At 40.8% G+C, this 21,375-nt stretch overlaps 1 protein-coding gene across 10 annotated transcripts in view; it reads right to left on the bottom strand.

Annotated features, from left to right (window-relative positions):
* Nucleotides 1-21,375, bottom strand: part of PRELID3A (PRELI domain containing 3A) — a 92,268-nt gene that overhangs the window by 26,392 nt on the left and 44,501 nt on the right. The window lies entirely within an intron of this gene.

Here is a 21,375-nt window from a genome sequence, read left to right as displayed (position 1 = left end):
CCAATGAAGAAAATTTCTTGCTGTAGCTCTTAAAGGGTCAAGAAAAAATTAGGAAGATTAAACCCAGAATGAATTTAGGAAAGTTCTTTTGTCTTTATGTTAACTAAATATAGAGCATCATTAGCCCTTTACGTACCAAACATTACATGATATTGAGTGTGATATTAATTCATTACTTATTTGCCAGATATATTTTAGGCTCTTCTTCCGCTAAAGTTTCTCTGTGACATGTGTGTAACAAGATGTCAGCTCATAATTCTAATGTTCACTGACTTTCTGAATCCGGGTCACAGCCCTTGCCTTGTGCCTCCTGAATTCCAGAGACACAGAGAGGTCGGGTACCAGGAAGGGAAGCTCTGGGTAACCCTTATTTAACTGCAACTTTCTTTTTCCTTCTTAGCTCCTGTTGAGAAGTTGTATAGTTGCAAATCATCAGAGTCTAGAATTTCATAAGGAGAACTCTTCTAGGTAAGGGCTTGATTGCACATATGATGTGTTTCAAGACTCCAGTTACACACACACATACACATACATTCATCAGAATGCGCCTTCTTCCTGCATGTCAGCCTAAGGCCCACGTCTAGAAACATCTCCCTTTGCTCATCCAAAAAAATTTAAGAGCTAAGAACCTACTTAATATAAAATTCTGCTTGTACTAATTAAATGTTCAGGTGCAGTTACCTGGCAGACTGAATTCACAATGCTGTTCTGGCTCGTTCCATTAAAATGTGCATGATGTATATATTTATCTATTTAGAATAGATTTTACTGTGTGGAACATTCTACAGCTCTGTTTCTGCTGTTGAATTGTGATGCTGGTGGCAAAATCTGAGCCACTTCCTTACCATCGAAGTAGTGGAAGTAAAAGGGCTTCAGAACTGACAGGACACAGTTCTCTAAAAGTGGGCTCTTGAAAACTGGGGCATTAAAGTTCACTTATGTCCCTGGGGCTTAAAAGCTGAGGGATCACCTGGATGTTCCACTCACCTAGGGGGCCAGACGCTGGCTCCTGTACTAGGAGTGAGTGCTCTCAGAGCAGCTCCAACGAACGTGACTGTCTATGAATTTAAGAAAAGGCAGAACTTCCTTCCCTCGGGAGTGGCTAGAAAAAAGGGGCAGCCTCACTAGAAGTTTGCCCTTCTGTATAATTCTTTGCTTTGATGTTCCCATGTAACTGCAGGAATCATCTGTTGGTCCCTGGCCTACCTCCCCCAGTAGTTCCTTTCCCTAGGGTAACACAGCAGAAAATGTCACACCCCAAACTTTTCCGGGAGCAACAGTGTTTGGGAGAGTGGAAATGCCAAAGAGAAATTGAGGATTCCTGGATAGCTAACCTGAATATCAAATTCCTAAGCAAACATGGTGTAAAAGCTGCAGGAAATCACTTGGGAGAAAGAGAAGGAACAGCAAGATTCTGCACAGGTAAACCTCAGCAGTGTAGCTCCTGCAGCAGGGAGCCTAAGGTGTAAACAGAAAACAGAATAACTTCTCATTTAAAGGGAAAAAACTTTGATCTTAGACACCCCAAAGACAGAAGAAGCCTGAGATTTCAGCTGTCCACCAAGGAAGGGAAGATGACTTGGGTCATCCTACCACAATCTCAAGGTCATTTAAGGAGTCAGATCCACAGACTGTGAGCTTGGACTGAGCACTGTGGGTGTAATTGGCTGGACACCCCCACTTCTGCGTGGCTCCTGTGGTGGCCTAAGGCACTCCTCCTGGTGCAGCCGGTGGTGGGCACACCTCCTTCATGGTAGGAACTGGAGCTGACTCTGCTCCACAATGTCACTTGCAAAAAGAGCTTTATGATAACTGGGAAAAAAACACAAACTAGTCTGTAATTAGTGAAGCAGAACCTTCCAGCAGTACCTGGTCTCAAGTATCTGAAATGGTTCTAACTAAACTGCTCCAGCATGGCAGCAAAACAGCTATCAGACATTGGGAAAGCACCTTAACATTTCTGGATTTCAGTTTCTTCAATTTTAAAGTGAGGGTGTTGGATGAGGTGGTCTCTGAGGTCACTTTTAACCAGGAGAGACACAACACACACGGGGTCAAAGAACCAGTACTGCACAAACACTGAACAGTGAGTAACCGAGAGCATGAGAAACTCAGAGAGATCTCTGTGCATCCACGCCAGCACTTTTACTGAAGCCAAGTGTTATTAAACAATATTTCTCTGTATTGATGACGAACCTGATTATATTACACGAATGCAAGAAACAGTATATGCTGCATTTATTTGAAACTTGGGGAGGCAAAGGCAAGTTCAGTTTTACTATTTGCTGTAAAGAACCTGAGTCCATCTCCCAAAATTAAAAAACAAAACAGAAAGATGAGTTGACATATTAACAACAGACAAAAAAACCCAAACACCTCTGCACCCGCCACTTTGTGTTGGCACCATCCGGTTACTGGTGGTTCATCTCCCAGCCCTGCACGATGGAAAGACGTGGTCTGTCTTGGCAGGTCTCTGTTCCTACAGTGTGACGTGTGCTCTTGTCGAGACGTAAAGGGAAGCAAGTAGCTGGAGGGATGACTACATGAAACAGACTTTTAATTGTGTTAAGTGGAAACAAAAGTACAGACAACTCTTGCTGTCCAGCTTGATCAAAGAAATAGTTACCACAGCTACAGGGGTCCCCAGTCTACACACCTCCCGTGTGTGGTAATGGGACCCCCAGCCAAGAAGCTTGTCTCTTTGGCCCTCGCAGTTCTCAGCCCTGATGAAACACGTCAAGGGCCAGGCAGATGCTTATGCTCTGCCAAGTTCCATCACTGAACAGGTCCAATAGCTGGGATGGAGCCCTTGTGTCATTCACGCAGTCGTTTACTCCCTGGTTCTGTCTCACAGCTCTACAGACCGGGCTTCCTCCCTGGCCAGGGGCTGCTTCCAATAGCTTCTCGACTGCCATGTCTCTGCAGTGCTTCCTGCCCTTCCTACTCCTCCTGCATCTTTTTTTTCTCCACTGCAGTCAGCATCTATTACATTGTTTCCATGAAGACACGGATATTTGTCAGATTTCTTTACCACCACATCCCTAGATTTGGAAAACTATCTGGCATGCAACAACAGGTGCTCAATAAATGTTTGTGGAGTCAATGAATAAGCAGGTTCAATATGGAAATGAGAAAAAGCAATACAAAGATGGAACCATCAACGTCTTCAAAACAGCTGACACAGTGTGTAGTCTGTGCTCTTTAACACGTAAGGGCCACGTACAGCCTTGTGTTTTTCCTTTAAGGCAGGAGTACAATCCTAAGTCAACAAATCACTGCAGGCCTAACGTGGGCAATTAGAATAGGGAGGCTTGAGTCAGCAGCTCATGCATCTGTTGGTTACCTGCAGCTCGCAGAAACCCTACTTGCCAGTCTGGGTTTCCGACCCCACTCTTGTAAATGCCACTCATCACAGTTCCTCTCCAGGCACTCTTCCACTTCCAGAGCCCCTGGGTGGAGCCACCATGTACAGCCCAGCCTCCTGACCCAGCTTTTTTCCATTAACAAATTGATGGGCAGATGTTAAAGACCCATAATCGAAGCCACTACATAAATGCAAAGCATATGTTTATCAGCACTGAGCTCGTACTCATTACCTTTTTACTACTTGCCCCTTTCATAGTATGGTAGTAATCATAATACTTTGATTAAAATTTATGTGCCAACTGGGCTGAAATAAAATATATTAAATGATTTCAAATTTGTCATATTAAAATAATTTGGCCAAGAAAAGAAAATAAGGGAAGATAAAAGGTAAGCTTTATGGGCTTCCGTGGTGGCGCAGTGGTTGAGAGTCCGCCTGCCGATGCAGGGGACACGGGTTCGTGCCCCGGTCCCGGAAGATCCCACATGCCGCGGAGCGGCTGGACCCGTGAGCCGTGGCCGCTGAGCCTGCGCGTCCGGAGCCTGTGCTCCGCAATGGGAGAGGCCACAACGGTGAGAGGCCCGCGTACCACACACACACACACAAAAAGGTAAGCTTTATGAGATTAGATATTTTGTGCTGTTACTATTAATAACTTTTAAAATATTTTGCTGATTTTTAGTAGCTAATGATAGCTACCAATAATTGAGCACGTTACTGAACTACTGAACCAAATGTGATTTCACTCGCCTGACACAGCAAAGCTAATCTACTGACACTGGGTTGTGAAGGGAAGTGCAGCAGTTAGTGCAGGGCACCCAACATAGGGCCAGGCAAGGAGAATGGGCAGCTCATGATCAAAAGACCCGAACTCTCTGATGGCTTTCAGGTAAGCATTTTTAAAAGCAAGGTGAGGGAGAGGGTCAGGGTGCCTAATCAACTTGTGGACATTTGTTTGATTGGTGGGTGGTGAGGTAACAGGGTGGTATTTCAGGAGTCAACATCATCAACCTTCTGGTTCCGACCACTCTGGGGGGTCTGTGTGCCGATGGTCAGCGTGTAGTTAACTTCTCCACCTGGTGGGGGATTTAGTATCTGCAAAACAACTCAGGATATGACTCAGGATATTTTCTATTGCCCGTGAGGAAGAACTAAAGGTCCTTGACTTTGTTTTATGGCTAAACTATTGTTTTGACTTGCTTAACTGTTTTCCTTTGTTTCTGCATTTTCTCACTTCTCTGATTAAATCTGTTTGGAAATTGGGGAAGGCCTAGGAGGCTAAAACTTTTCTACAAACAAGAGGCAGGGGACACAGGAGGGTGGGATCTGTCACAAGGAAGGCCCCACAGGGTCCTGCCCGGTTTCAGTCCCCCCTTTTCTTTATATTCCTCAATCCTGAGGGGAACAGGGATGATGACTACTCTGGCTACTAACTGCTGAATGGGGGCAAAGCCAAATTTTCAGGATAAGAGGAGATAAAGTCATTGACTTCATTATTTTTTAAAGTTAAGGTATAATTGATTTACAGTGTTTCAGGTGTACAACAAAGTAATTCAGTTATACATGGGTGTGTGTATACACACACACACACACGTATTCATTTTTAGATTCTTTTCCCTTATGCTTATTACAATATACTGAGTATAGTTCTCTGTGCTATTCAGTTGGTTATCTGTTTTATATATAGCAGTGTGTATATGTTAATCCCTAAATCCTAATTTATCCCTCACCCCCATTCCCCTTTGGTAACTGTAAGTTTGTTTTCTATGTCTGTGGGTCTATTTCTGTTTGTATATAAGTTCATTTGTATCATTTTTTCCACATATAAGTGATGCATGATATTTGTCTTTCTCTGACTTCACTTAGTATGATAATCTTTAGGTCCATCCTTGTTGTTGCAGATGGCATTATTTCACTCTTTTTTATGGCTGAGTAATATTCCACTGTATGTATGTACCACAGCTTCTTTATTCATCCATCCACTGATGGACATTTAGGTTGCTTCCATGTCTTGGCTATTGTAAATAGTTCTGCTATGAACACTGGGATGCATGTATCTCTTTGAATTAGAGTTTTTATCTTTTCCAGATATATGCCCAGGAATGGGATTGTTGGATCATATGGTAACTGTTTTTAGTTTTTTAAGGAACCTCCATACTGTTCTCTGTAGTGGCTGCACCAATTTACATTCCTGCCAAAACAGTGTAAGAGGGTTCCCTTCCTCCCACAACCTCTCCAGCATTTATTATTTGTAGATTTTTTGATGATGGCCATTCTGACCGGTGTGAGGTGATACTTCATTGTAGTTTTGATTTACATTTCTCTAATAATTAGTGATGTTGAGCATCTTTTCACGTGCCTGTTGGCCATCTGTATGTCTTCTTTGGAGAAATGTCTATTTAGATCTTCTGCCCATTTTTTAAAAATAAATTTATTTATTTTATTTTTGGCTCTGTTGGTCTTTGTTGCCGTGCGCGGGCTTTCTCTGGTTGCGCCGAGCGGGGGCTACTCTCCGTTGTGGTGAGTGGGCTTCTCACTGTGGTGGCCTCTCCCGTTGCGGAGCATGGACTCCAGGCACGCAGGCTTCAGCAGTTGTGGCTCGCAGGCTCTAGAGCACAGGCTCAGCAGTTGTGTTCTGCCCATTTTTTTACTGGGTTGTTTGGGTTTTTTTGTTATTGAATTGTATGAGCTATTTGTATATTTTGGAAATCAATCCCTTGTCGGTTGCACCATTTGCAAAATTTTCTCCCATTTCATAGGTTGTCTGTTCGTTTTGTTTATGGTTTCCTTTGCTGTGCAAAAGCTTTTAAGTTTAATTAGTTTATTTATTTCTGCTTTTGTTTCCATTACTCCAGGAAACGGATCCAAAAAAATATTGCTGTGATTTATGTCAAAGAGCATTCTGCCTATGTTTTCCTCCAGTAGTTTTATAGTGTCTAGTCTTACATTTAGGTCTTTAATCCATTTTGAGTTTATTTTTGTATATGGTGTTAGAGAATGTTCTAATTTCATTCTTTTAGCTGTAACTGTCCAGTTTTCCCAGCATCACTTATTGAAAAGACTGTCTTTTCTCTATTGTATATTCTTGCCTCCTTTGTCATAGATTAATTGACCATAAGTTCATGGGTTTATTTCTGGGCTATCTATCCTGTTCCATTGATCTATGTGTCTGTTTCTGTGCCAGTACTATACTGTTTTGATGACTGTAGCTTTGTAGTATAGTCTGAAGTCAGGGAGCGTGATTGCTCTAGCTCCATTCTTTCCCAAGATTGTTCTGGCTATTCAGCGTCTTTTCTGTTTCCATACAAATTAAAAAAAAATTTTGTTCTAATAATAGCCAAAATTTGTTCAATAGCCAAATTTTTTTGTTCTAATCCTGTGAAAAATGCCATTGGTAATTTGATAGGGATTTCATTGAATCTGTAGATTACTTTGGGTAGTACAGTCATTTTAACAATATTGAGTCTTCCAATCCAAGAACACACCAAATCTTTCCATCTGTGTGGTCTTCAGTTTCTTTCATCAGTGTCTTATAGTTTTCAGAGTACAGTCTTTTACCTCCTTAGGTAGGTTTATACCTAAGTATTTTATTCTTTTTGATGCAATGGTACATAGGATTGTTGCCTTAATTTCTCTTTCTGATAGTTCATTGTTAATCTATAGAAATGCAACAGATTTCTGTGTATTAATTTTGTACCCTGCAACTTTACCACATTCATTGATGAGCTCTAGTTTTCAGGTGGCATCTTTAGGATTTTCTGTGTATAGTATGTCATCTGCAAACAGTGATAGTTTTACCTCTTCCCTTCCAGTTTGGATCCCTTTTATTTCATTTTCTTCTCTGATTGCCATGGCTAGGACTTCCAAAACTATGTTGAATAAAAGTGGCAAGTGTGGTCATCCTTGTCTTGTTCCTTATCTTATAGGGAATGGTTTTAGCTTTTCACTGTTAAGTATGATATTAGCTGTTGTGTATGAGTTTGTCATATATGGCGTTTATTATGTTGAGGTTTGTTCTCTCTATGCCCACTTTCTGAAGAGTTTATAAGTGGATGTTGAATTTTATCAAAAGCTTTTTCTGCATCTACTGAGATGATCAAATGTTTTTTATTCTTCAGTTTGTTAATATGTTATATTGCATTGGTTGATTCATGGACATTGAGAAATACTTGCATCCCTGGGATAAATCCCACTTGACCATGGTGTATGATCCTTTTAATGTATTGTTGGAGTCAGTTCACTAGTATTTTGTTGAGTTTTACATCTGTGTTCATCAGTGATATTGGCCTGTAATTTTCTTTTTTTGAGTGTGATATCTTTGTCTGGTTTTGGCATCAGGGTGATTGTGGCCTCACAGAATGAGTTTGGAAGTGTTCCTTCCTCTGCAATTTTTCTGAATAGTTTCAGAAGGATGGGTGTTAACTCTTCGCTAATTCATCTGTGAAGAAGCCATCTGGTCCTGGACTTTTGGGGGAGTTTTTTAATTACTTATTCAATTTTTGTATCGGTAATTGGTCTGTTCATATTCTAATTCTTCCTTGTTCAGTCTTGGGAGATTGTACCTTTCTAAGAGTTTGTCCATTTCTTCTAGGTTGTCCATTTTATTGGCATATAGTTGCTTGTAGTAGTCTCTTATGATCCTTTGTATTTCTATGGTATTGGTTGTAACTTCTTTTTCATTTGTGGTTTTATTAATTTGGGCCCTTTTTCTTGATGAGTCTGGTTAAAGGTTTATCAATTTTGTTTATCTTTTCAAAGAACCAGCTTTTGGTTTCATTGATCTTTTCTGTTGTTTTTTGGTTTTTTGTTTTAGTCTCTATTTCATTTATTTCTGCTCTGATCTTTATGATTTCTTTCCTTCTACTAACTTTGGGTTTTGTTTGTTCTTCTTTCTCTAGTTGCTTTAGGTGTAAAATTAGGCTGTTTGAGACTTTATTTGTTTCCTGAGGTAAGCTTGTATCTTTATAACCTTCCTTCTTAGAACTGCTTTTGCCGTGTCCTATAGGTTTTTGGGTCATTGTGTTTTCATTTTCATTTGTCTCTGGGTATTTTTTAACTTCCTCTTTGATTTCTTCAGTGAGCCATTGGTTGTTTAGTGGCATGTTGTTTAGCTTCCACCTGTTTGGGTTTCTTGCAGGTTTTGGTTTTTTTTTTTTTTGTAGTTCATTTCTAGTCTCATAGTGTTGTGGTTGGAAAAGATGCTTGTGTGATTTCAATTATCTTAAATATACCAAGGCTTGTTTTGTGACCTAGCATGTGATCTCTCCTGGAGAATGTTCCATGTGCAGTTGGAAAAAATGTGTATTCTGCTGCTTTTGGATGGAATGCTCTATCAATATCAATCAAGTCAAGTTGGTCTAATGTGTTATTTAAGGCCTGTGTTTTCTTATTGATTTTCTTTCTGGATGAGTTGGCTGTTGATGTAAGTGGGGTATTATGGCCCCCCACTACTATTGTGTTACTGACACTTTCTCCTTTTATGTCTGTTAATATTTGCCTTATATATTGAGGTGCTCCTATTTTGGTTGCCTATATGTTTACAATTGTTATATCTTCTTACGTAGCATCCCTCTTTGTCTCTTGTAACAGTCTTCAATTTAAAGCCATTTTGTCTGATGTAAGTATTGTTACTCTCGCTTTCTTTTGATTTCCATTTGCGTGGAACACCTTTTTCCATCCCCTCATTTTCAGTCTGTATGAATTTCTAGATCTGAAGTGAGTCTCTTGTAGGTAGCATATATATGGGTCTTGTTTTTGTATCCATTTAGCCAGTCTGTGTCTCTTGGTTGGAGGATTTAGTCTATTTACATTCAATGTAGTTATCAGTACATATGGTCTTACTGCCATTGTTTTTGTTTGTTTGTTTTTGTTTGTGCAGCATGTGGGATCTTAGTTCCTCAGCCAGGGATTGAACCCATGTCCCCTGAGGTAGAAGCACATAGTCTTAACCACTGGACCACCAGGGAAGTCCCATTAATTATTTTGGATTTGTTTTTGTAGGTCTTTTTTTTCCTCTTTCTTTCCTTTGTTCTGTTGTGATTTGATGACTATCTTTAGTATTATGTCTGGATTCCTTTTTCTTTTTTGTGTGTTTATCTATTACAGATTTTTGGCTTGTGGTTACCATGAGGTTTTGGTATAGCAGTATTTATATATAAATGATTATCTTAAGTTGCTGATCTCTTAATTTCCAATGCATTTTAAATACCCTGCATTTGTACTCTCCTCCCCTCACAATTACTGTTTTTGATATCATATTTTACATCTAATTGTTTTTGTTATCCCTTAACTGCTTATTGTGGATACGGATAATTTTACTACTTTTGTCTTTTAACCTCCCTTCTAGCTTTGTGTGTGGATGATTTCCTACCTTTACTGTATGTTTGTCTTTACTGGTGAGCTTTTTCATTCTGCAACTTACTTGTTTCTAGCTGTGGCCTTTTATTTTTCACCTAGAGAACTTCCTTTAACATTTGTCGTAAAACTGGTGTGGCGGTGCTGAATTCTTTTAGCTTTTGCTTGTCTGTAAAATTTTTGATTTCTCCATCAAAATATGAATGAGAGCCTTGCTGGGGGTAGAGTATTCTTGGTTGTAGTTTTTTCCCTTTCATCACTTTAAATATATTGTGCCACTCCCTTCTGGCCTGCAGTTTCTGCTGAAAAATCAGCTGATAGCCTTATGGGAGCTCCTATGTGTGTTATTTGCTGCTTTTCATATTCTATCTTTTATAAATTTTGTCATTTTGACTACAGTGCGTCTTGGTGTGTTCCTCTTTCCTGATCTTGGGTAACTCTTTCCTCTCCCAGGTTAGGGAGGTTTTCAGCTATTATCTCTTCATGTATTTTCTCAGGCCCTTTCTCCCTCTCTTCTCCTTCTGGGGCCCCTACTAGTGCACTTGATATTGTCCCAGAGGTCTCAAATTGTCCCCGTTTCTTTTCATTTTTACTTTTTTGTGTTCAGCGGCAGTGATTTCTGCTACTCTGTCTTCTAGCTCATTGATACGTTCTTCTGAATCATTTAGTCTACTATTGATTCCTTCTCGTGTATTTTTCATTTCAGTTACTGTATTCTTCATCTCTGGTTGTTCTGTTTTCTAATTCTTTGTGAAAAACTAACTTCTCGCTCTGTGCACCCATTCCCCTCCAGAGTTCTTTTGATCATCTCTACTCTGAACTCTTTGTCGGGTAGATTACCTATCTCCACTTCACTTAGTTCTTCTTCTGGGGTTTTCTCTTTTTCCTTCGTCTGGAACATAATCTTCTGCCGCATCATTTTGTCTAAGTTGCTATTTGTATTTTTATGTATGTGGTAGGTTGGTTACATTTCTTGACCTTGGAGAAGTGGCCTTTGGTAGGTGTCCCAGCACTGGCACCTGCAGGCTGTTTGGTGGGGCCAGGTCTTGGCACTAATGATCCAAGATGTCAGCCACCAGCCTCAGTAGTGTTCACACAGCTGAAAGTTCCCCACTATGTCTGCCCCCAGTGCAGCCACCCCCCACCTCTCCAGGAGACTCTTCAAGACTTGCAGGTAGGTCTGGCCCAGGCTCCTATCAAATTACTGCTTTCGCCCTGGGTCCCAGTGTGCATGAGGTTTTGTGTGCACCCTTTAAGAGTGAAGTCTCTTATTTCCCCAGTCCTGTGGGCCTCCTCCAGTTAAGCCCTGCTGGCCTTCAAAGCCAAATGCTCTGGGGGCTCATCTTGCTGGTGCTGGACCTCCAGACTGGGGAGCCTGACGTGGGGCTCAGAACTCTCATTGCTGTAGGAGAACCTCTGCAATATAATTATTTTCCAGGTGTGTGTTGCCCACCCAAGGGAGGGGTATGGGATTTTGATTATATCATGTGTATGCCTCTCCTGGCTTGTTGGGGTTGTTTTAGAAGATCTTTTCTGGTAGGTTCCAGTCTTTTTCGTCAATGGTTGTTCTGCAGATAGCTGTGATTTTGGTGTGCTCGTCAGAGGAGGTGAGCTCAGGGTCTTTCTACTCCACCATATTGGCTGTCAAATCTTTCATTGACTTTAATTTTAAAGAATTCTCAAGTCTCAAGCTTAGCATCAATATTTTGTATTATGAAAAATATTACCTCTCTCTTTGATTGCTTTGTCTTTTTTTTTTTTTTTCACCGCACAGCATAGCATGCAGGATCTTAATTCCCCGACCAGGGATTGAACCTGTACCCCCCTGCAGTGGAAACATGGGAGTCTTAACCACTGGACCACCAGGGAAGTCCCTGATTCCTTTGTCATAGCACCTGAACAAATATTTGAAAATTAGTACTCATATTACAGTGATGATAATGACCAAAATGCACACCCTGGTAGTAGTCCCTGAAAGAGTCTTCCTATTCCAGATAGCAATCAGAAAACATAAGTTTTGAAGTGGGTCATTCCTCTTTACATACATTCTGTAACCAAGTAACCTTCAGAATGATTCTATTTATTTGGGTTTCACTTTTTCCGGGGTGTGAATATATACATAGCAGGAGCTACTGGCCATTACACATATATCTCCTTTTTTGCTAAAACAAAATTTAAAGCTATTTTATTTTCTTGTATTATTATTGTTAAAGAATGTAGTGCCTTCTGCTGGGAGGCTACGTCTTGAATTGTCTCATTTGCCATTACTATTCCTAAAGTAAGAGAAAGGTTTCACAGTTACAAGAGGAGACCTTATGACCATAAGGTGGAAGCTGCTAGCAGATAATGTTTTGAGAACAGCTGGTGATATCCTTGATTCTGATACAATTCAGAAAATTTAAGGGATAATACAGGAACACATGTGAAACCATGTCCACAACAGACACCCAGCTCCATTTGGATGCCTGAACCATGGTTATTCTGTTTTTTTAAATACATTATTTCATTTAATGGTTAAAGCAGATGTATGATGTATGTTTAATAGGCCATAAACAGACTGTTTTGATTAGCCTAAAATTCAAGTTAAATCATGTGTACGCCAGAATGACATCCCCCTACCTCAATATGTGAGAATTTCCTCCATCATTTTCCCCTTTTGATTGCAAATCTATAGAAAGCATTGATGATCAAAATATTTTTCCCTCGATGCCAGGGTGGTAGTTGCCTGCCCTGCAATGCCCAGGGTGGTAGTTGCCTACCCTGGTTATCCTGTCCCTCAGTGCTAGGCCTACTTTTGTGTGTACACACATTTGCCTAGTTGTCCACATTGGGGGAAAACTGACAGTAAACAAGCTCAGAGCTAGATTAATGGGGAAGCATTTTATAGGCTATACATTTTATCAATTATACTGAATTGTCTCATAAACATTGTACATGTGCTTCTAACAACAGACTTAAAACAAGTAGTGATACATGTCATGATTAGTTATACTCTGTGACAACTTTACTAGAGAATTTTCTTTCCATTTTGATAGGGAGACAAACATTTGGTAAACAGTTTTATGAGGTCATTTGGGTTTCTATTATAATTCTTTAATTTCTTACCGAGTTCAGCTGTATGATCTGAAAGTTACTAGAAACCTGTACTTGTCCAAAAGTGCTTTCTATGAATCGTCTTGAAGATGAAGCATTTTTGCAAAAGCATCAGAGTGAAACAATAACTCTCCATGGATGAAAAAAGACTTAAAAAGGCACAGGGAAAGATCTGATTAAAATGCAATTGGACAAACTTAACCAAGTTGATATACAACATTTTAAGATAATAGTTAAAATTGACTGATAACAGAATATCAGGACATATTCAAATTTTAGGAACTTCATATAATTTCTAGAACACTTACACTAATGACATTTATCCATACAGTATAACCTAAGAATGTTTATCACCACTCATTTGCGAATGCTTCTCATGTAATTTAATATACCAGATAATTCTAATTAGTTTAATATTTCTCACTGAGATGCTTTACGGGCCCTTTGAAACATCCCAAAGTTAGCCAGAGAAAGAAAAACCTATGAAGCTTACAATATGTCATCAAAAGCAGCTCAATATTGCAGGAATACTTTATTCTCTTAACAGAGAAAATCAAACTCCAGTTTGTACCAGCCTACTTTTAGTAACAAAATTTATTTACTTAATTAAATTGAATCTAATCTTAGCCAATGTTGACCATGAACAAAACTCTTTCCTTAAGGTTCCTTTTCCACAAACATTCTATCACTTTCTGTATCCATATTAGTTTGTCCCTTATTTTCTTTCTCATCCAGAAACAACCAGCTCTAGGATAAAATTACTTTTTTTCACTTAACAAAATATTTCCATTCTTTATACCTTCTCTCATTGACAACATATATACTACTTTCTTTACATATTGTAAAGCTTCCCTTACTATCTTTAGTAGTTTAATTGCATATATATTGTAATTTTTAAGCTTTAAAAACCTTATTCTCTAGCAAAAACCAAGAAGCAAGCAATTGTGAACTGTTTCTTACATCAGCATTTCCTCACTGGCACATTTAATGAAAACATTCCATAACCTTTAAAAACATACATTTTCTCATAGCATAATTTCTTTCTTTTAACATGGTCCAAGACGTTTGTCTAATAAACATATGTTTTTAGCTTTTCTCTCATAAGAAGATAGGCAAACTTAGACTTGCCTAGCAATCAATATTCCAGTATTTTATCTTAATTAAAAATGATCTAGACATTCAATGAATTCTCATCATTTACCTTAATTTAGTAAAATTATAAAATTTCAAGTTACCAACCTCTGGAGAAATTAAAGCGTAATTATTCCTAAAGAGTTCACCTAAAAGCTTCTATCCCATTTATCTCTATTTCAGTGCTTATGAAAATATCATCATACCAAGTTAATTTTTTTGCTGACAAATTTTACAGCAGATATAATATGAACTTATTTGGCTTCTATTAAATCTAGGTATGATAAAAGTATTATATTTAATATTGATGACTCTAAAGACATTTCTGTATTAATTAAACCAACAAACTGTAACTTTAATGCCAGATATTAATTTAATATTGAATATTCCCCAGATCACATGAGAGTTTCTGTTGTATTTCTGAGAATTTATATAAGCACTTAATTTCCTTTAAGCAAATTAAATAGAGCTCATTCATAGATTCATTTTTACATGAAGACAGAATCAGAGATCTCATAGCTTTATTTTAAAACTTAGTCATGAATCAGACATTATAAAATTCATTCGTTTATAAATAACAGTTAGAGTAAGTTTACTCACTTGAATTTTAAGCCTCTTTTCCCTTTTTTCCTTTCAGTTTCAGGTTCTACTGATTAACCCAAGGCTGTAGTCTCAGGCATTGTGGACTGTGTTTGCATTCCAAGGACATGATAAGAGTTATAACTTAAAGCTTTCTCCTAGGAATACTTTTGTTCTCTCAGGGTCAGAATTTTGAAAAAATATTTTATCAAGCCAGTTTTCTCTGAGTAAAAAAAGAACCAGTTTTGGAATTTTTCTCAAGTCTAAAGAATATTGTGGCCACACAGTGTTGGAAAAATCATTTTCTTTCTATCTCTTTGTAGGAACATAACTAAAGCTCTCCCAGTTTTGCAAATTACATCCCAGGGGACTATGAGATGGCATAGAGCTCCGATTCCTCCCACCCCACCCCCTTTTTTCTCATTTTGCGGATATTTCCAGAAACACATCAGAACCAGGCAGAGTGTTGGCTGGTGGCCTTTCAGGGTTGTAGTTCCCTAGCATGAGAATGGAAAGTTTCTTATCTGGAATTCCAGACAGGGGTGCAGATCAGCCTTGGTCTAACAGGGAGTTTTCCAATTACCACTCAGGCAGTGCTGGATGGCTGAGGGACTCCTCGACCCAGAAGGGGAAATCCAATTAAAGTGGCATTCCACTTAAAACCAGATGACCAAGTTTTACGTCTCCCCTCCACACGGCCCCCACCAAAAGGAAAATTCCAAGCAAGGCAACCCAGTAGGGAAGAATACCATGGTGTAGTCACATAGGAAGTTCTGCCACTTACCAGAGAGGTCTCACAGACCAAACCAGATCAGGACCAGAGCCTTGTTTCCATCACCATGGCATCAAAACTGCCATGGCCAGGAATGTCCAGTCAGTGCAAGCACTTGGGGCTGCTCCTGAGAAAAAAGTGCTCAGGCAGCTGCTGGACAGGATCCATGAACTGCCAATGACCAGGGGCCAGTGTGCCATTGGCAAGATGCCCACTTGGGATGGAAGGCCCACCTGGGTCACCAAAATTGTTTTCCAGCCAAACTTGGGTTTGCTCGCCCAACATGCAGCAAAGCCAACCTACTGACACTGGGTTGTGGTGAAGGAAAGTACAGCATTTATTGCAAGGCACCCAGCCTGGGGCCAAGCAAGGAGAATGGGTAGCTTGTGACCAAAAGACCCAAACTCCCTGATGTCCTTCAGGCAAGGGTTTTTAAAGGCAAGGTGAGGGAGAGGGTCATGGGTGCCATATCAGCCTGTGGACATTTGTCTGATTCGGTGGGTGATGAGGTAACGGTGGTATTTCAGCAGTTAACATCATCAACCTTCTGATTCTAACCACTCTAGGGGTCTATGTGCTTGTGGTCAACATGCAGTTAACTTCTCCACCTGGTGAGGAGGATTTAGTATCTGCAAAACAACTCAGGATATAGTTCAGGATATTACTTATAGCCCTTGCGGAGGAACTAAAGGTCCTTGAGTTCATTTAATGGCTAAATTATCATTACTTTGACTTGCTTGACTGTTTTCATTTGTTTCTGCATTTTCTCACTTCTCTGATTAAATTTGCTCTTTGGAAATTGGGGAAGGCCTAGGAGGCTAAAGCTTTTCTACAAACAAGAGGCAGGGGACATGGGAGGGTGGGGTCTGTCACCACAAAGGTCCTGCAGGGTCTTGCTTGGTTTCAAGCACTTTTCCATATCAGGTACTGTGCAAAGCACCCTCAGCCACAACTCTGATACTCAACTCTAAGCAGGTGCTATGCATACCCTCTTTTACATCTGAAAAACAGGAATAGCAAGGTGGTCATTTGCCCAAGGTCAAACCACTAGCCCAGCATCACACCTGAGGTCACCACTTCCGATGCTGTGCTCATGACCCTGCTGTGTTTCCACCTGCTTTTCCCACCAAGGGCTATGATTCTGAATCCAGTCCTCACGTCACCAAGCACTCAGTGAATGCCCAGGGCTGTGCGTGCAAAGTAAACATCTCATCTTGGCTCCTGGTCAAATACATGTGTAAATAGTTCGAAAAAATCCAAAGCAATATAAATGTCTAGGAATTTGTAGTAAGCTGTGAGCTGGTGTCAGTCAAGAACACCTTCATGGAAGTAGATTTCAAGGTGGGTTCAGAGGAGGGAAGGGACCCAATATGCCCCAAAGTGTGGTCTGATGACACCTGGATCAGAATCATCTGGGCCAATGCCTAGACCTTGGTTTTGATTCCAGTGACAGTGGGCATAGAGGGAACTTACCTCAACATAATAAATGCCATATACAACAAACCCAGAGCTAACATCATTCTCAACAGTGAAAAGCTGAAAGCATTCCCTCCAAGATCAGGAATAAGACAAGGATGTCCACTGTCACGACTTTTATTCAACATACTAGTGGAAGTCCTAGCCACGGCAGTCAGAGAAGAAAAAGAAATAAAAGGGATCCAAACGGGAAAAGAAGTAAAACTGTCACTGTTTGCAGATGACATGATACTATACATAGAAAATCCTAAAGATGCTACCAGAAAACTACTAGAGCTCATCAGTGAATTCAGTAAAGTTGCAGATACAAAATTAATACACAGAAATCTCTTGCATTCCTACATACTAATAGCAAAAGATCAGAAAGAGAAATTAAGGAAACAATCCCATTTACCATCACATCAAAAAGAATAAAATAGCAATAGGGACTTCCCTGGTGGTCCAGTGGTAAAGAATCCGCCTTACAATGCAGGGGACTTGCGTTCCATCCCTGGTCGGGAAAATTGGATCCCACATGCCGCAGGGCAACTAAGCCCGCATGCCACAACTACTGAGCTTGCGTGCCTCAACTAGAGCCTGCATGCCGCAAACTACAGAGCCCACACGTTCTGGAGCCTGCGCACCACTACTAGAGAAGAGAAAACCCACGTGCCACAACTAGGGAGAACCCCGTGCACCACAATGAAGAGCCCGCATGCCACAATGAAACATCTCGCATGCCACAACGAAGACCCAATGCAGCCAAAAATAAAAATAAATAAATAATAAATAGATCGTAAAAAAAAAAAAATATATATATATATATATATATATGTAGGAGTAAACATACCTGAGAAGACAAAAGACCTTTACTCTGAAAACTATAAGATGCTGATGAAAGAAATCAAAGATCACACAAATAGATAGAAAGATATATACCATGTTCTTGACTGGAAGAATCAATATTGTCAAAATGACTATACTACCCAAAGCAATCTACAGATTCAGAGCAATCCCTATCAAATTACCAATGGCGGACTTCCCTGGTAGTCCAGTGGTTAAGGTTCCACACTTCCAATGCAGGGGGCACAGATTTTATCCCTTGTCAGGGAACTAAGATCCCACATGCCGTCGGGCACAGCCAGAAAAAAAATTACCAATGGCATTTTTCGCAGAACTAGAACAAAAAATTTTTAAATTTGTATGGAAACACAAAAGACCCCAAATAGCCAAAGCAATCCTGAGAAAGAAAAATGGAGCTGGAGGAATCAGGCTCCCTGACTTCAGACTATACTACAAAGCTACAGTCATCAAAACAGTATGGTACTGGTGCAAAAACAGAAATATAGATCAATGGAACAGGATAGAAAGCCCAAAAATAAACCTATGCACCTATGGTCAATTTATCTATGACAGAGGAGGCAAGAACATACAGTGGAGAAAAGACAGTCTCTTCAATAAATGGTGCTGGGAAAACTGAACAGCTACATGTAAAAGAATGAAATTAGAACACTCTCTAACACCATACACAAAAATAAACTCAGAATGGATCAAAGACCTAAATGTAAGGCTGGACATTATAAAACTCCTAGAGGAAAACATAGGCAGAACACTCTTTGACATAAATTGCAGCAATGTCTTCTTTGATCCACCTTGTAGAAGTAATGAAAATAAAAACAAAAATAAACAAATGGACCTAATTAAACTTGAAAGCTTTTGCACAGCGTAAACAAAATGAAAAGACAACCCACAGAATAGTGTTGCCAACCCCATTTGCCAACAAAGTGACCAACAAAGTATTAATCTCCAAAATATACAAACAGCTCATGCAGCTCTATATCAAAAAAAAAAAAAAAACAACCCGATCACAAATGGGCAGAAGATCTAAATAGACATTTCTCCAAAGAAGACAAAGAAATGGCCAAAAAACACATAAAAAGACATCAGCATCACTAATTATCAGAGGAATGCAAATCAAAACTACAATGAGGTATCACTTCTGTCAGAATGGCAGACGGTAAATATTTCAGCCTTCATGGGCCTCTTAGGTCTCTGTCACGTACGCTCCTGAGTGGAGGGGTTTATTTACAACCCTTAAAGATACAAAAACCATTCCCACCTCATGGGCTGTGGTTTGCCAACTCCTGCCCTAAGCAAACTGTCCTATAACAGCTGAAAACACAAGCATAGAACGTGATGAGAAGTCAAGGCCAGAAATCCAATTCACTACTGAGTCGGTGTCCATTCATTTCTTACTGCCTGCCTCTTTCACTGTTGATAGTTAACTCTTACTAGTGATTATAAAAGTTTTTTTAAAAAACAAAACATACCATTGTTAAAAAAAAAAGTATGTTCCATCAGTGAAGCCCAGTGTTCCCAATTCCAGCCCCACCAGTGGTCCCCTCAAGGGACTCTGCAGCCCAGCGACAGGCCAGCACAGGCAGAAACAGCGCTGTGGACCGGGAGCCATGAGGCCTTCACCTCACTTTCTGGTTGGATACTTTGAGGTAGGTCCCAGTGTCCACACTTTACAGACAGGAACAAAGCTCAAGGGTCACGTGGTCTGCCCGGTTCACTCCCGCACACCTTTAGCCCCACAGTGGGCTGGCAAAGTGCTCTCTCCCTAGCCGCCAGAGTCACCAGAACAACACTGCCTCTCCTTTGGATACTGAAGTTGTAACAGAACCTGTGAAAATCTGTTCTTAATATATGGGCATTCACTAAGGCCTAGCCTTAAGTGGAGGTCCGCTAGGGAAGACTACTCTGGAAGAAAATGGAACTCGTAACAGACACCCAGCAGGTAACTCCTACATCAAAGCACCCCGTTACTTAACATGAGGACAGAAATGCTGGCGCAAACAGTCACCCACTCTTACGAAGCCAAAAGACACTGGCTCAAATCAGAGACACTTGCAACGGTTGGTTCTAATGCCAAATGGGCAGAAGACTCTTCAAAGGATATTCAGCACCATTGCTTTTCCTACAAGAAGAGAAGCCTCTGATCCCAGAGCCCCTGACACTGCTTCTACAGTAACAGCGAGGCAGGGCCACCCGACCAGGAGGCTGGTGCCTACACAGACCACGGGATGGCCTGGGGCCCAGCTTCCGGAAAATACTCTCGGTTCCTCTTGAACATCAGCCCAGTAACTTCTGGTTTATCTGCATATTTGACACAGTAACTAGTGCATTTCAACTTTATTCCTACCAGACTTCAGGGCCACAATAACAGGGATGTAACACAGGAAACTGAGGAAAGGCAGCAGAATTCTGGATTTCTTTCTATGCTTTTGGCAAAAAAATAAACCTTACGCAAGTAATACATTGTCAAAATAAATACCTCCTCCTGATACACATTTCTCTAAAACACTAAACTGGTTGGTTTGGTTAAACATAAAAATGTATCCCATTTCATGTTCAGAAACTAAAATGAAATAAGGATGCTTTCTTTATGTTACTGTATACATATAATTAAAAACACATGTCCGTAATTAAATCTAAGGTCTGTGGTCACTGGGAGATAATGAAGTCTGACAAATTAAGTGATGTTTGTAGAACACGAGACTTGAGTACCGGCAGGTCGGCGGAGGCTGGGCAGAGGCCACGCCCAGCCCCTGACGGAGCACAGGGCTCCTGGGGCACTGAGCGCCAGGCCTGGTCTGAGCAGTCACAGCTGGACCTGGCAGGAGCCCCGGGGCTGACGGCCTGGAATGTGTCATGTTAACAAGCTCCAAGGCCAACCTCAGGCTCTCAAGTTTAAAACCTGCTCCCGCCCTCTGACAGGTCATCCTTCCTGAGAATCCGAGGCAAATATCCATCCAGCAAACCTGTGGATCAGCACCCACAAGAACTTTCCATTTGAATGTGGGAGGTTATGGAGTGTGAGAAAGCCATTCCTTTTTCACCCTGATGCTTTGGTTTCTAGGAAAGGGGTATCAAAAGTTTAACTTCTTAAACAAAAAATCTTTCCACCAAAAAAAGAAAGGTAAAGGTGAACAACAGGCCCGAATGTAGCAAATTCAGCCCCTTTCCAGAGTCCTTCTCCTCAGTGTCCCCAGGCACGCATGCAGTAACCGCGAATGTTCCCTCAGACACCCATGTAGAGCGTGTGTGTACAGCCCCGGCTGTCAACTTGCTGCCCGGACTCTGTGTCTCCTGTCCTGGGAGCAGGGAACCACAAGGCCAGGTGCCAGTGGTGCTTCAAGCCCTGGCGCAGGCGGGGGCTGCCAGCCCCTCCAGCTCTTGAGTTCAGGCAGCGGATAACCCACTCCAAGGCCTTGTGACCCGGCTGAGAGAATAGCAGTGAGGATCCTCCCGGGGAAGAAGGCCTCGGTCAGGTCCCACCGCGCTCACCTTCTCCAGCCTCCTGCCTAGGTCATCTCAGGAGAGGGGCCGCCCCTGGGTGCTGGGGGTACCTTCTGAAGGTCAGTGCAACACCAGTGTTGACAGATACTCATTAAGAAACACTAGCAGAGAGTATTTCTCAAATTAGAAATCAAGGTTAAGTTTCACACGGCCATCCACACAGCTTCGTGTATTCTGTCAGACAACATTTGCTACTGTACTAATGGTGAATTCCAAATACAAATAAATATTGAATCCACTTCCAGACCAAACTGAAAGTTACAAA

Source organism: Monodon monoceros, unplaced genomic scaffold (assembly GCF_005190385.1).
Source record: "Monodon monoceros isolate NGI ecotype Baffin Bay Population unplaced genomic scaffold, NGI_Narwhal_1 Super_Scaffold_1, whole genome shotgun sequence".
Taxonomy (NCBI): domain Eukaryota; kingdom Metazoa; phylum Chordata; class Mammalia; order Artiodactyla; family Monodontidae; genus Monodon; species Monodon monoceros.
This window is presented reverse-complemented; position numbering and strand designations above follow the sequence as displayed.